General features: G+C 41.1%; 1 protein-coding gene and 1 non-coding gene across 3 annotated transcripts in view; both read left to right on the forward strand.

Moving 5' to 3' along the window:
• Positions 1-14,753, forward strand: part of AMPH (amphiphysin) — a 143,267-nt gene that overhangs the window by 1,757 nt on the left and 126,757 nt on the right. The gene's annotated exons all lie outside the window — the stretch shown is intronic.
• On the forward strand, positions 9,946-10,080 carry LOC118666683. Its single transcript, XR_004971032.1, has one exon. It is a non-coding gene; the product is annotated as a small nucleolar RNA SNORA43 (small nucleolar RNA).

Raw genomic sequence — 14,753 nt, forward strand, 5'->3', positions numbered from 1 at the left:
TATTATTTCTTAATCTAGGTCACCAGCTGTTGATATGCCAAAAATAAATGAAAAGAAAGCGGAATGTGTCTTACAGAGCCCGTATGAGTTGTTGAAAACTCCCTTTTTCATTAGGAAGGTTAGGTGTGCATCATGATTGCAGTTGTGGCCGGTGCTCACTCTTCTGTGGGAGAGGGGGTGAGGGAGCCTTGCCCAGGGCTTCCAGTGTGCGGTTTTCTTCACGGGCAGAAGTTGCTGACGAGAAGTGCCTGTTGCACCTTGTTAGGGGGTTAAGACACCAAGAGGCTGGGAATATAGGTTCTGCCTTTGGGTAAGCTCTGTGCCCTTCGCCTATTAACCTAAGGGGAAGGGGCATGTGTGAGGCCAGGGAAGGGAGCCCAGCCAAGCCCAAAGGAAGCTACTGGAGAATGGAAAGCACGCTATCGTGCAGGCTTCGCTAGATGTCATCCCCAGTGGTTCCTTCTCTTTTGCATTTTTGTCTCTTCCTCTTCTCCAGCGCACAGGCACTCCATCGTAATAACTGTGTGCCACACATGTTCTTAAAACCCTTTCTCCTTGTTTTTACAACCAAAGTTTCTAAAAAGAGAGTCCACTCCTTTGGCTTTCTCATTATCTGTGCTCTCCCTAACAGCTTGCATGATTTTAGCTTCAAATGCACAAGTGCAACTACTCTGAGAGGTTTTTTTATGAATGTGAAATATATATATTTTTTTCTATTGAAAATCCATAAAAGTTCACTGGAGACAGAATGAAATATGCATATAGGCTAAAAAACAACAACCCTGCAACAAATTAGGCCATTCATAATTCTACCACCCAGGGATTTCACTATCCTTTGATGTGTATCCTAGTAGATCTTTTCCCATCTGTACATTTATACAACTAAAATGTAGACTTATACTACAGTAGTTCCCCCTTACTCTTGGTTTTGCTTTGTGTGTTTTCAGTTGCCCATGGTCAACCACAGTCTGAAAATATTAAAAATGGAAAATTCCAGGAATAATACATAAGTTGTATGTCAGACATTATTGTGGGGATTATGATGAAATCTTATCTTCCTGCTCTGTCTTGCTCGTGATGTGAATCATCCCTTTGTCTAGTGCAGTGATGGCGAACCTTTTGAGCATTGGCATGTCAGCATTTTGAAAAACCTTAACTCTGGTGCCGTGTCACATATAGAAATTTTTTGATATTTGCAACCATCGTAAAACAAAGACTTATATTTTTGATATTTATTTTACATATTTAAATGCCATTTAACAAAGAAAAATCAACCAAAAAAATGAGTTTGCGTGTCACCTCTGACACGTGTGTCATAGGTTCGCCATCACTGGTCTAGTGTCTCTACCTGTGTACATGGTATCATAGTGCTTGTGTTCAAGTAACCTCTATTGTCTGAAGGTCAGTAGTAGCCCTAATACTATGTCACAATGCCAACATCATTCACCTCACTTCATCTCATCTTGTGGGCACTGCGTCATCTTACATCATTACAAGAGGAGAAAGGGTGAGTATCTATATATATAGAAGCCTAAGCGACCGTTAGGATCGAATGACCATAACAGCCGGTCAACCAATCAGGACGAGCAGCAGTGAAGCTGCTCCTGGCCCCGGTTGGAGCTGCTCCCCAGCCGCCTCCGCTCCAGCACTGCTACATCCCTTGGACCGCAGGCGGGGATAGGCCGAAACCCAGCAGTCCAACATCGCCCTCGGGGTCCCTGATAGCGAAGGAGCGCAGCCCAGGCTGAGGCACCCACCTGTGCACGAATCTGTGCACCAGGCCTCTAGTAGTACCGTAAGATATTTTGAGAGAGATCACATTCACATGACTTTCATTACAGTATATTGTTATAATTGTTGTTTTAGTATTAGTTTTTGTTGTTAATCGCTTACTGTGCCTAACTTGTAAATTAAAATTTATTATTGATAGGTATGTATAGAAAAAAACATAGTATATATAGGGTTCAGTATTGTCCTCGACTTCAGGCCTCCACTGGGTGTCTTGGAATGTATCCCCCATGTATTACAGGGGAATATTATTATATTGTTTTGTAAGCTGTTTATTTCATTTAATAATCATGAACATTCCTCAATACATGTATATTTTCAATCAACATTTTATTTTTTTAAAATACACTTTTATGTATTTCAGAGAAGAAGGGAGGAGAAAAAGATAGAAACTTCAATGATGAGAATCCCCTGCCGGGGATTAAGCCTGTAACCCAGGCATGTGCTCCACTTAGCAATTGAACTGTGACCTTCTGGTTCAGTGATGGCGAACCTTTTGAGCTCGGCGTGTCAGCATTTTGAAAAACCCTAACTTAACTCTGGTGCCATGTCACATATAGAAATTTTTTGATATTTGCAACCATCGTAAAACAAAGACTTATATTTTTGATATTTATTTTATATATTTAAATGCCATTGAACAAAGAAAAATCAACCAAAAAAATGAGTTTGCGTGTCACCTCTGACACGCGTGTCATAGGTTCGCCATCACTGTTCTGGTTCATAGGTCGGCACTGAGCGACCAATGAGCGACACTGGCTGGCTGAATAGTATTGGAATGCATCGATTTTATCGAATCCCTTATATTTTGGACATTCTGTTTTCAGTGTTCCTGTTTATAAATAAAAACCAGTGAGAACATGAGTAGGGGAAATGTATGCACACATCCTTAAGCAACTCCTTAAATAAATTTTTAGAAGAAGAATTATTGTTCCAAAGGTACACTCATTTTTATCATAGCTAGATTGCCTTTCAGAAAGATTATATCAATTTATTTTCTCACCAGCAGTCAATGACACACTTGCCAACTCTGGATAATAAAATTAAAAACACTCTTTAGCTATGTCATTGGAAAAAATTAGTTTCTTTTTATTTCATTTGTTTAAATTTTAGAAACTGAACGTTATTTTTTTTATATTTCTACATTTTTCATTTGCCAACTTTGTGTTTATATTTTTTCCCATTTTGCGTAATATTTCCTTGTTATTTGTTAGGGCAAATCTTATTAATCCTGAAGATTGCAAACATTTTTTTCTTCCTTTTCTATTTACCTTTTAATTTTTTGATAATTTTTTCTGACATAGAGAATGTTTATGTTTTATGTATATATATGCAAGTTTCAGGTCTGTGTGGACCTAGGGGCTCAACCACCGATATCAGGGCTGAAGAGCTCATCTCTTATCTCTGCTGTGCATCTTGTCAGCCCCATTCTTGGGCAAGTAATTCTCTTTTGATGGCAAGATGGCTCCCAGCAGTTCTAAGTAATAGAATGTCTATGCAGGGAGCTCCTCAGTATAGCCCTTACTGGCCCAGGTGGACCTTATGACTATCTCTGAAAGAAAAAAAAAATCTCTCTGGACAAGGTCCAGGACCATAAGTTGGATTGGGCTTGAGTCACACTTTTTTTTTTTTTTTTTAATAGTTTCTCTGTTGTGCTGAGTTGGTTCCATTCTTCAGTCCTCTTTTCCACAAAAATGTATTAAATTCTCTCATCCACTAATGATGCATCTGCTGTTTTTATCCTTACATGTTTATACCATTTTTTAATCTCTTCATTCTAATTTTAGTTGGATTTTAGGAAGAGGTAGAAATAAACACATGTAGTCAGTCTGTTTACCCAACCTTTTTACTGAAACATTTTATCTGCCCCAAATGATATATATATATATAAAAGGCTAATATGCAAAGTGTCCCTCCGCCCATCCAACCAGTCGCTATGGTGCGCACTGACCACCAGGGGGAAGACGCTCAACACAGGCGTTGTCTTGGCAGTGGCGGTTCTCAGGCTTCTTGAGTGACGCACCCTGAAACCCGAGAAGAGGAACCCTATTCCTCGCGAGGCCACGTGATTCCACCTTCGGCTGTGGGTTATGTTGTTGCTGGGGCACTGTCGGCCCGAATCTGGTTTACTGCACACGTGTGTTTGCATTCCACACCCTGTACGACAGCAACTTTGCAGAGTGCCCTCTCCCACTCTGGGACCCCCTGGGGGATGTCGGAGAGCCGATTTTGGCCTGATCCCCACAAGCCAGGATGAGGGACCCCACCTGCCAGAGGGACCCCGCTCACTCCACAGATGCTGGGGAGGGGCCCTGGGAGGTTGGCTCCAAGGCGTGTCCAGCCCATCTCGCCCAGTCCCGCCCCGCCAGCCACCTCCTAATTAATTTCCTTTCAATGTGCTCGAATCCGTGCACCAGGACACTAGTTATTAAATAATAGTCTTAGGTGTAATTTTTTCATGCATTATATCTTCCCAACTAGATTGTAGGTGCTTGAGAACAAGGATAAAATGTCTTGTGACTTGTGGGTATTCAAGTGATAATGTATTGAATTGACTTTCTATGTTCTTACTTGTTTATACCCCACACCTGCAAACACATTGTCTTAAAGCATCCTTCCACATTACTTTTTCTCTAACTTTTGTGCAATTATCATACGGGTTTCACTGTTTATCACTGTAATTTGCATTCTCATTTCGTAAAGGCAGGGAAGAGAGAGAGAAAAAGAGACACATCGATGTGAAAGAGACACATTGATTGGTTGCCTCTCACATACACCCTGAGTAGGACCAGGGGTTGAACCTGCAACCTAGGTGCGTGTCCTTGAATATGTGCTCCATCAATATTAGGTTGAACTGTGCTAAATTGTCATGTCCCAATATTGATTGTGTGATACGGCAAGAAACAATGTAGTCTCCTTACTCAATGATGTGACATTTGTGGGTTTTTTGATTGTTGCCTTGATGACGCCCACATTTAGGTTCGTTCTCAAAGAGAAACAGGTGGGTGGTGTTTGTGTGTGCATGTACTTATGTGCATGTGTGTGTATGTGTACAAAAAGAATGGGGGGAGGAAGACCCTGGTCTGTAGAGGAGAGTCTTCCCATGGGGCCCAGGGCCTTGTCCGTACAAGAGTAGCTCATATGACTTTGTTTACATTGAAGGGCAGTTTGGAGACAGAGTCTCTGAGGCATAGCCATGGTTTTCCCGAAGATCATTGAAGACTTCCTTGTTGCCTACTTCTATATTGTACAAGCTTATACCTTTTCTTCCAAGACCATTTTGTATGGCTGCATTCGAAATTGCCAAAATTAAAAATAATACTTATGAGGACATTCTTGACAGAATATATTTTTTTTTACACTCAAACTCACGTGTACCCATGCATCCTTTTTTCTCCAGGAATGAATATAATAGGGATTCAGAACTGTAGGGACTCAGATTTTTTTTTGATTTTTTTTTAATTTTTATTATTATTATTAGTTAAGGTATTACAAATGTGTCCTCATCCCCCCCCATTAACCCCCAACCTCCCCCCCACACACACACTCATGCTCCCATCCCCCTGTTGTCCATGTCCATTGGTTTGGCTTATATACATGTATACAAGTCCTTCGGTTGATCTCTTCCCCTTACCCCCGCCCTCCCCTACTTGGGACTCAGATTTTAACATTAGTAAAAGTTACTATTCTTCTTTACAACTTAGCATAGTGTGTGTGTGTGTGATTTGTAAGTCATATGTTAAAAGTCAGCTTATCTGTGGACCAATACAACTTAATATGCCTGAAATACTTGTACAAACAATATGGCCCACTTTCGTACCCACTCTGGATCCCATCTATTTGAATATTCAGTTAAATGGTTTTGACATCCCATCCAATATATCAGGAGAACCTCTTACTCCTCCCCGGAGTCCTTCTCTGGTGATGTGTTCAGAAACCCCACGGGGCGTTTCCCCTCTGCAGAAGTCAGTGGTTTTCACTCTGTGCATATGACAATTGGTCCCGAAAGGTCCCCAAAGCATCCAGATGCCACTCCTGTCCCTGGCTGAGCACGTGGGGAACCCTGTGCACAGTGCCCTCTCTGATGGTTCTCATGGTTAAGGCCGAGGCAGGAAGCCTCTCTGGTCAGGGTTATTCTCAACTGCCGGCACTACATGGCCCAGCGCGCTGGCGCTCCAATCGTCTCAGCTCTTTATTAATGGTCTCATCGCCTCCACACTTGCACATATGCCCACAGCTTCCCCTGCCCAAGATTTCTTATGCTGCCAGGATCCTAAACTTAGGATTTTATCAAACACTGTACCTAGAGCTATTCATTCCACTCCACTCCACTCTATTCCGTTTTTAAGAAAATGCTCATGTGGGTATACATCAATTTAAAGCCTGCAATTTGAAAAACACTATCCTAAAGGAACTCTGGCATCCTTTTCTATAAGTTGGCTTTCTTTTTTTACCAGTTAGTCCATCCAAGGATGTGTATGTGTGTGTGTGTGTGTGTGATTAAGTTTCAAACAAAAATAATGTGAGGCACTTGGGAGGGGATGAGTATAGAAGGGAAAAGATGTTTTAAAAAATATGTTGTTCTGACTTTTTAAAGTTGGGAATTCTTATTTTACTGTTTAGACACAGTTTGTTTGTTTTTTTAATTTTCTAGCCATTTATACTAGGGGGCATCTGAGTAGAACTCCAGAGAAAATAAGTGGGCTGTGGAGTTCTGTGAAGGGGATAACAGATGTAAAGATTTCTGTGTTGCTGATATAATTTTCCAGATATTCTCAATAATAGCTGACATTTACATAATGAAAGTGCCATTATCATAGAGTTCAAAGAATTTACCAATGAAAGATTGTTATAAGACTATATACATAGTATTATGCAAAATTAAAGTGGTAGTAATCACTATTTCCTGAGAATACATCATGGGCCAACTTTTAATGTAAAAGTGTTTAAACTTCATTCTTATTGATTCAAAATCTAAATTTAAGTGTGGTATTTAAGTGGATGTACTTCCTGAATACATTTGTGCAAATTTCTTATTAGGAATGATGTTGGATAAAGCTATGGATGAGATCTTACTTTTGAAATAGTTGCTATGATATAATCATATATCACATTTGATTACCCTGAAGCTACTTAGAACAGATGTACAAAAATTAGCAAACCACCATTTTGGTCATTTCCACCTTATTCTCATATAGGTATTTAGTGGAAAGTTTAGTTCAGAAGTGGAAAGAACCTTAAAGTGCTTATAATAATTTAATAAAATACACATGGGCCCATGCCTAGATGCAGTTTTATTATGGCACCTAATGCTTCTTGAATAAAGGATGCTAAATTTGCATACTCTAATAGTTGTGTATTCTTGTGTGAAGTCAATCTGGTAGAATCAATTCATTCAAGTCATTTATTAAGAATTTAATGTGTGAAAGGCACTTGCTAGATATTTGTAATAAGCAGTCAACATAGATATTGAGCATATAGACAAGGAAGTCCACTACATGGGAGAACATATTTGTCAATGTTATCTCCGATAAGGGTTTAATCTCCAACATTTACAGGGAAACTCATACAACTTAACAAAAGGAAGATAAACAATCCAATTAAAAAATGGGCAAAGAACCTAAATAGACACTTTTCAAAAGAGGACATTCAGAAAGCCAAGAGACGTATGAAACATGCTCAAAGTCACTAATCATCCGAGAGATGCAAATCAAAACAACAATGAGGTACCCCCTCACACCTGTCAGAATGGCTATCATAAACAAATCAACAAACGACAAGTGCTGGAGAGGATGCGGAGAAAAGGGAACACTTGTGCACTGCTGGTGGGAATGCAGACTGGTGCAGCCACTGTGGAAGACAGTATGGAGTTTCCTCAAAAAATTAAAAATGGAACTCGCATTTGATCCAGTAATCCCACTTCTAGGAATATATCCCAAGAAACCAGAAACACCAATCAGAAAGGATGTATGCACCCCTTGTGTTCATAGCAGCACAATTTATAATAGCTAAGATTGGGAAACAGCCTGAGTGCCCATCAGCAGATGAGTGGATTAAAAAACTGTGGTACATCTACACAGTGCAATACTACACCGCTATAAAAAAGAAGCAACTTTTACCATTTGCAACAGCATGGATGGAACTGGATTCCATTATGCTAAGTGAAATAGCCAGTTGGAGAAAGATAAATATCACATGATCTCACTGTATGTGGGATATAATGATCTACATAAACTGATGAACAAAAATAGATCCAGAGACCAATGGCAGGGGAAGCGGGGGAGTTAGAGATCAACCAAAGGACTTGTATGCATATATATTAGCATAACCAATGGACACAGACACTGGGGCAGTGGGGACTTGCCCTCGGTGGTGGGAGTGGTGGTGGTGGGGTCAATCGGGGGAAAAGGAGACTTATGTAAGAATTTAAACAATAAAAAAATTAAAATGAAGATTACAAAAAAGAGAGATAATAAACCAGAAAAAAAAATACCCATGCTTAAAATAGCCTACTTAAATTTCAAATAAATCAGCCAACATCCAGGCCAAATGGCTTATTAGGAATATTGTATAGCATGGAAGGTTGGATTCTGCGTAATCTAATTCTGTAAAAAATATATGCCTTTAGAGTACTGCCCATTAATGCATCAATCACAAAGGTAGAAGACTTGCCTCAAAAAAACTGCTGCATATTTTTGGTAGGTGACAGGAGGGTGGGTGAGTTTGGTACATCTATTTCATCCATGTTGTTATGGGGTGAATAGTAGTGAGACTGCAAAACGTGCCTAGTAGAAAATGAGGTGAAAACTCAAGAGGATGATTTTGGTCTCCTGTGGAGGCAGACCCATATTCTAGAAACTAGACCATTGGATTCTAAGTTTAATTTTTTTAAAGAAGCATTTTGTTGAAGATTTATGTGTCTCTATTCTTAACATATATTGTTTTGTAGTTTTTGTGTGATGTCTTTGTCTTTTTTAAAATAATTTTTTTTATTTTTCAATTATAGTTGACATACAATATCATATTAGTTTCAGGTGTATAACCCAGTGATTAGACATTTATGTAACTTACTAAGTGGTCCCCCACGCAGATTCATCACCGTCCTCCAGCACCTCACTGAGTACTTTCCCGGTGGGATTAGCCAAGGTAAGATACCAACATGAAATTGGAGGGTGTGAGGAGTGTTTCTCCACTGCTCCTTCCTTGCTATACCACTGCCTCTCTGGCAGTAGCTGTGTTCCTAGCTGTGTTCACTGGGCCCCTCCTCCAAGGTGCCTGTCCTGCCTGGACTTCAGAAACACAAATTTGTCTCCTGTGAACTTCTTGCTGTGCTGTTTCTGTGTGCTTTGTCATCTCATTTGTTCGCATAACCGTGCCCACATGTTTTTCAGCAGTCTCTCCATATGATCCATTTAGACTGAATTCTCTTTCCTGCTGGGTTCCTAACAGTTACATTTTAAAATCCATGTGTGTCATGATTTCTAAGCCTCACCCTAACCCTGCAAGGCATTACTAACATTATTAACCCATTTTCAGATAAGCACATATGCCCTAGACCAGCCGTGGGCAAACTACGGCCCGCAGGCCAGATCTGGCCTGTTTGAAATGAATAAAACTATTGAAAAAAAAGACCGTACCCTTTTATGTAATGATGTTTACTTTGAATTTATATTAGTTCACACAAACACTCCATCCATGCTTTTGTTCCGGCCCTCCGGTCCAGTTTAAGAACCCATTGTGGCCCTCGAGTCAAAAAGTTTGCCCACCCCTGCCCTAGACAATATATCCAAAGTCACACACCTAGTTAGTCACAGAGTTGGGATTAAAACTCTTTCCTATTTTCATTTAAATTTGTAAACAGATCCTCCTTCCAAAGACTAATTTTATTTAAATATAAATAAGACTTTCATGTCAGCTGTCTTATGAGCATATTGATTAAGTGTAAGCCCTCATTTGGAAAGAGAATTTGTTGAAATCCACAAAGAAATTGTGGAGTTGCTACTCTAAAAACACACGAAGACCTACCCCCGACTCTCACTGTAAGACCTCTCCCCCCTCCATGTGTACTTCTTATCTCTAGCCCTGAACAGGCGACCTTCTCTGCCCTCCTGAAGGCTTTGTGATTATCAATGTGAGGAGCACCGTCCTGCTGCCCTGCAGGTGCTGGACCTGCGGCACCACAGACGCGGCTGCCGGGCTGCACCTGTGACGTCGGGGCCCAGTGGAAGTGGCTAGTTCTACCCTCAGTGCTCAGAACAGTGGGCACTAAGGATGGCTTGTAGCCTGACATTCCTGGGGGAAAAAAAGACAAAGAAAAAGAAGCACCTTCCTATTTTTAATGTTGTATCAATTTCTGCACCTTGTAGTTTGAGGAGGGAGGTTGCTTGTCTCCATTTTGTTCTCTTTCTGGACTTTTCTCTTTGTCTTTCATTTGGGATGTGTTTCTCATCTCCTCCCTCTGGCTTTCTCCCCGTGCTTGTTTCTGTGTATCAGGTAGTGCTGCCGTGTCTCCTGGTTTTGGTAGGGTGGCCTTAGGCAGCAGGTGTCCTGTGGGGCCCAGTGCACAGCCTCCACCAGCATCCCAGCAGGAAGCTCTAGGTACCCCTTCCCCCTTCCCATCCTCCCGTGTGGGCTGTGTGCACCCTCCTGTTGTAGTTGAGCCTTGACTGCTGTTGGCACGTCAACGGGAGGGATGGACCCCAGGTCGTCAGGTGTGAGGACCATTGGAGACTACAACAGAGGAGATGCTGTGCAGGGGCCCACCTCACAGAGCAGAGCTCACTCCACAGGACTCTGGTGCCCAATGAGTCTCTTACTTGCATGTTGCTCATAAAGGTGGTTGGGTGGTGCGTGGGTGTCGTCTGAAGCTGTGCACTGGGTGCAGTGGTTCTGGAGCCTCCTGGGAGGTGCAGGCCAAGGACAGCTGCTGCCGGTGCCCTGCTTGGGGCCACCCATCATGAGCTACAAAGAGATTAGCAGATGGTTACCACTCATGCTGGGCTGGAGGTGCCAGGGAGAGGCTGAGCTGCAAGCTGAGGTTAATATCTAGGAGTGGAATTGCCGATTCATTGGGGTAATTATTTAGCATCAAGAGATAGTGCCAAAAAGTTTTCTAAAGCAGTGTACCACATTTGCACTCCCATCAGCAATTGTGAGAGTTTGAAGGCCTGTATCTTCAAATGGTAAGTTTGGTGTTGAAAACTAAGTTGTGTTTGTTCACTGCTGTATCCCCATAGGACTCATATCCTTTGATAAATGAATGATTTTTATCTTTATACTTTTTGCACATAATCATAGGAACATTCCAACTGATGTGGCAGGGAAATGAGATGGAAGGAGCCTGGGTCCTTCACACTACGGAACCACTATAACCTCCTGGGCTACGTACATTAGAACAGTTGCATGACAGCAAAGAGAATTCTGTCTCTGTAGAAGCTTCTGTGGTTTTTTTTTTCTTTTTCCTATAGCTAAACTTCTGTACTAAGGTTTAGTTTGAACCGTTTGAAAGTGCCATTTTTTTTTGTGAATCAAAAATTGTCAAATATCATTAACTTGATATAGTTCAACGTAAAAACACACAATCATTTGATCATTATTTTGCACCCACTGTCCGCAGAAGCATACTGTAAAAGTAGAGAGTGTTTTATGAAAGATGCAAAGATGACTCAGACACGGTGGAAAAATACTCTCAGTACAGAACACGGGATAATGAGCAGGTGCTTGATAACTTAGAAATTATTCAGATTCTGTCTGTTGAAAAGATTGATCCTTTTAGTTAAGACCTCCTGGGTTAGCATGTAAGATATTTTCATTCTAATTAGTTGGAAGGCAGCCACCTTCGCAGCCAAATATATCAATGGTTGGCCTTGAGGTTTGACCTTGGGTGGTATTTTCATGTGCATTTGATGTGAATGGCCCACCTACCTGCATTGTGTCCTGTGCCAGTGGTAGGCACGGATGATGCTGTCAGGGGACTGTTTAGAGCTGGTCATGGTATTTTAAAAAGGGCTACTTTTATTTTCTTGTATTTTTCAATGAGACAACTTAGTGCTTTATGTTTGCAATCCTCCTTTAGAATAGATAGCAAAAAGAGGATCCAAGTATATACTCCACACATCTATTTGAGCCAAATGGGGAAGTGAAAACCTGGTACATAACATATATTTCCTTTGGTCACATGCAAGTTTGCTAAAGAGGTGCCCCAGACCACAGGTGGAGACAAAATTACGAAGTATTTTGCTCTTCTCGGACTGGCTTATTTCAGTTATTGTAATGTCTTCAGGGTTCATCCATGTCGTCACATTTGCAGAATTTTCTTACTTCTTTGTATTTTAAGGCTGACTAATATTCCATTGTATGTACATACCCACATTTTCCTTATTCATTCATCCGTTGATGGACATTTAGGTTGTTTCCACATCTTGACTATTGTGAATAGCGTTGCAATGAACATGGGTGTGTAGACATCTCTTTGAGATCCTGATTTCGGTTCTTTTGGATAAATACCCAGAAGTGGGATTGCTGGATTATTGAACCTACACTGGCTGTTGCTGCCTCGCTTCTGCTTTTTTTTCAATTTCTGCTCTCCTATTCTGTTACTCTGTCGTTATGTTCCTTGACTCTTTTCTATATGTGCTCATAAGATAAAATTAAATTATACTTTTTGATTACTATATTACTGAATAGTTTATGTATCCTTTCAATTTAAAAAGCCAGTAAAAATGGACAGAACCATGTTTAAAACATGGCTCTTCCAAATTACTTGTTGTTTAGTTAGGGAGAAGTCATTTATTTTTTGTAAATTTCACTTTCCTCATTTGTAAAACACTTAAAGGGTTATTGAAAAGATTAGACGGGTTTGGGTCAGTGATTAGAGTGTTGGCCTGCAGACCAAAGGGCTGCAGGTTTGATTCCTGGTCAAGGGCTCAGCTGCAGGCTCGATCCCAGGCCCAGTTGGGGCGAGTGTGGGAGGCAACCAATCGATGTGTCTCTCTTACATCTATGTTTCTCTCTCCCTCTTCTCTTCTCTTTCTTTCTTTCTTTCTTTCTTTCTCTTTCTTTCTTTCCTCCCTCCCTCCCTCCCTCCCTCCCTCCCTCCCTCCCTCCCTCCCTCCCCCCCTCCTTCCCTCCTTTCTTTCTTTCTTTCTTTCTTTCTTTCTTTCTTTCTTTCTTTCTTTCTTTCTTTCTTTCTTTCTTTCTTTCTTTCTTTCTTTCTTTCTTTCCTTCCTTCCTTCCTTCCTTCCTTCCTTCCTTCCTTCCTTCCTTTCTCTCTCTCTCTCTCTCTCTTTCTTCTTCCTCTTTACTCTCTAAAAAGAATCAATGGAAAAAATATCTCCTTGTGAGGATTTAAAAAAAAAATTAGTAGATGATGCAAGCACAATGTCTAAGCACAGAGCCTGAGATACAGCATAACTTCTCTATACATTGCAGGTACTATTTTTTTTAAATCGTGTAAGTTGAGCCTGTTGCATTTTCTTAGAATAAACGAACTTAATTGGCTTTTTACTTGCATGTGCCCTTCTATGGATTTTTCTTTTCTGCAAGCCATTGGATTTCTTTTATATTATGCCCTTCTCCCCATTCTCCCCCTTTCACTGGTTTTCAAACAGAGTAAGTTTTTAGAAAATGGCTATGGAATGGATGTCTTCAGTCTGATCTATAGCTAAGTTTCCTCTTTAAGAATAGTTAGTTTACAATTATGAATGTAATACATGTTCATTGCTGAAATGCACCTATATTCCATTAACTAGGGATAACCACTCTTTAAATATGTACATACCCTATACCATATGACTCTGGTTTTCTTGAGAAGGAATGAAATGAAGAACATTGAGATTATAGAGACCATAGTTGTTGGGTTTTTGGGTTTTTTTTTTTGCTTTTTTTTTGTTTTAGGCGCTTGTAGAATGTGGTTTTCATGGCTGCAGTAGGGATGGACCATTGCTTGAAGCACATTCCTTTGACTGGGCTCCTGGAATTCTAGGGATGGCCTCAGGCAGCCTCCATGTGCCAGATATTTCTGACAAAACGCCTAGAAGTGTTCTGAGTCAATGGCTGCTGCTGCTGAGCCTGGGCAGGAGATTTCTGGATCTCATCAAGCATCAGGAGGGAGGAGGGAGCCTAGCAGCTGTTTCTCAATCTGGCTTTGAGGGGCCTCATTGGCACTAAGTGAACAGAAATACAAGACAATCTCTATGGAAGAAGAGAGCCCTTGTACATCCAAAGGCGGCTGTGCCTAGCCCCCATGTGTGCTGCCCACGTATTCCTGCCTGTGCTGACTTTGATCCTGTTAACTGGCCCTGGACTAGTTCCTGTTTAAGAATCAAGCTTGAAAGCAGAGGGCCGATTTCAGCAGCCTGCCTCTCCCTCAGCCTTGTAATTTGATGATTAGCCTCTTCTTACCAGTCATCTTACCTTTCAAGTGAATGAGGTTGGTGCCAAGAGCCGATGGGTCTTTTACCAAAGCTTGGCTTTTGCTTGAACTAATGCTCTTGGCTTCATGATTATTTATTATTGATGACATACGGCCCAGTTCATATAGTAACAAAAAGAAAATACTCATTTAAGCTGCCCGTTACGTTGCTGAGAAAACACACTTAACCTTTCTCGCCACCTGCTTTTCTGCAGGAACGTTCCTCATGGAGGCTTGCCAAGGGGAGCTGGAAAGATTGAGAGAAAATGGTCCTGGCATGATTTTGATCGCCGACGCAGGCCGGCGTGTGGATTAAAAGGATTTGCTGCTGAAGCATTTTTATTTTGCATAAGAGAGAGGCAAGCAGAACACTTTAATCTGCTGGTCACAGCATCTAGTGACCAGGCCTTCCCCTTGATTTATTTGGATGTGGTCCTCATCTCTGGGTCTCTGGTTTGATGTCGGTATTGATAATCGGTGTTGGTAGTGGCAATTAGTGGCATCAGTTTATTGGGAGATGGAGGAGATACATGACAGAGATAAAACTATCAGC

The sequence above is a fragment of the Myotis myotis genome, unplaced genomic scaffold (genome assembly GCF_014108235.1).
Source record: "Myotis myotis isolate mMyoMyo1 unplaced genomic scaffold, mMyoMyo1.p scaffold_m19_p_11, whole genome shotgun sequence".
Classification (NCBI taxonomy): domain Eukaryota; kingdom Metazoa; phylum Chordata; class Mammalia; order Chiroptera; family Vespertilionidae; genus Myotis; species Myotis myotis.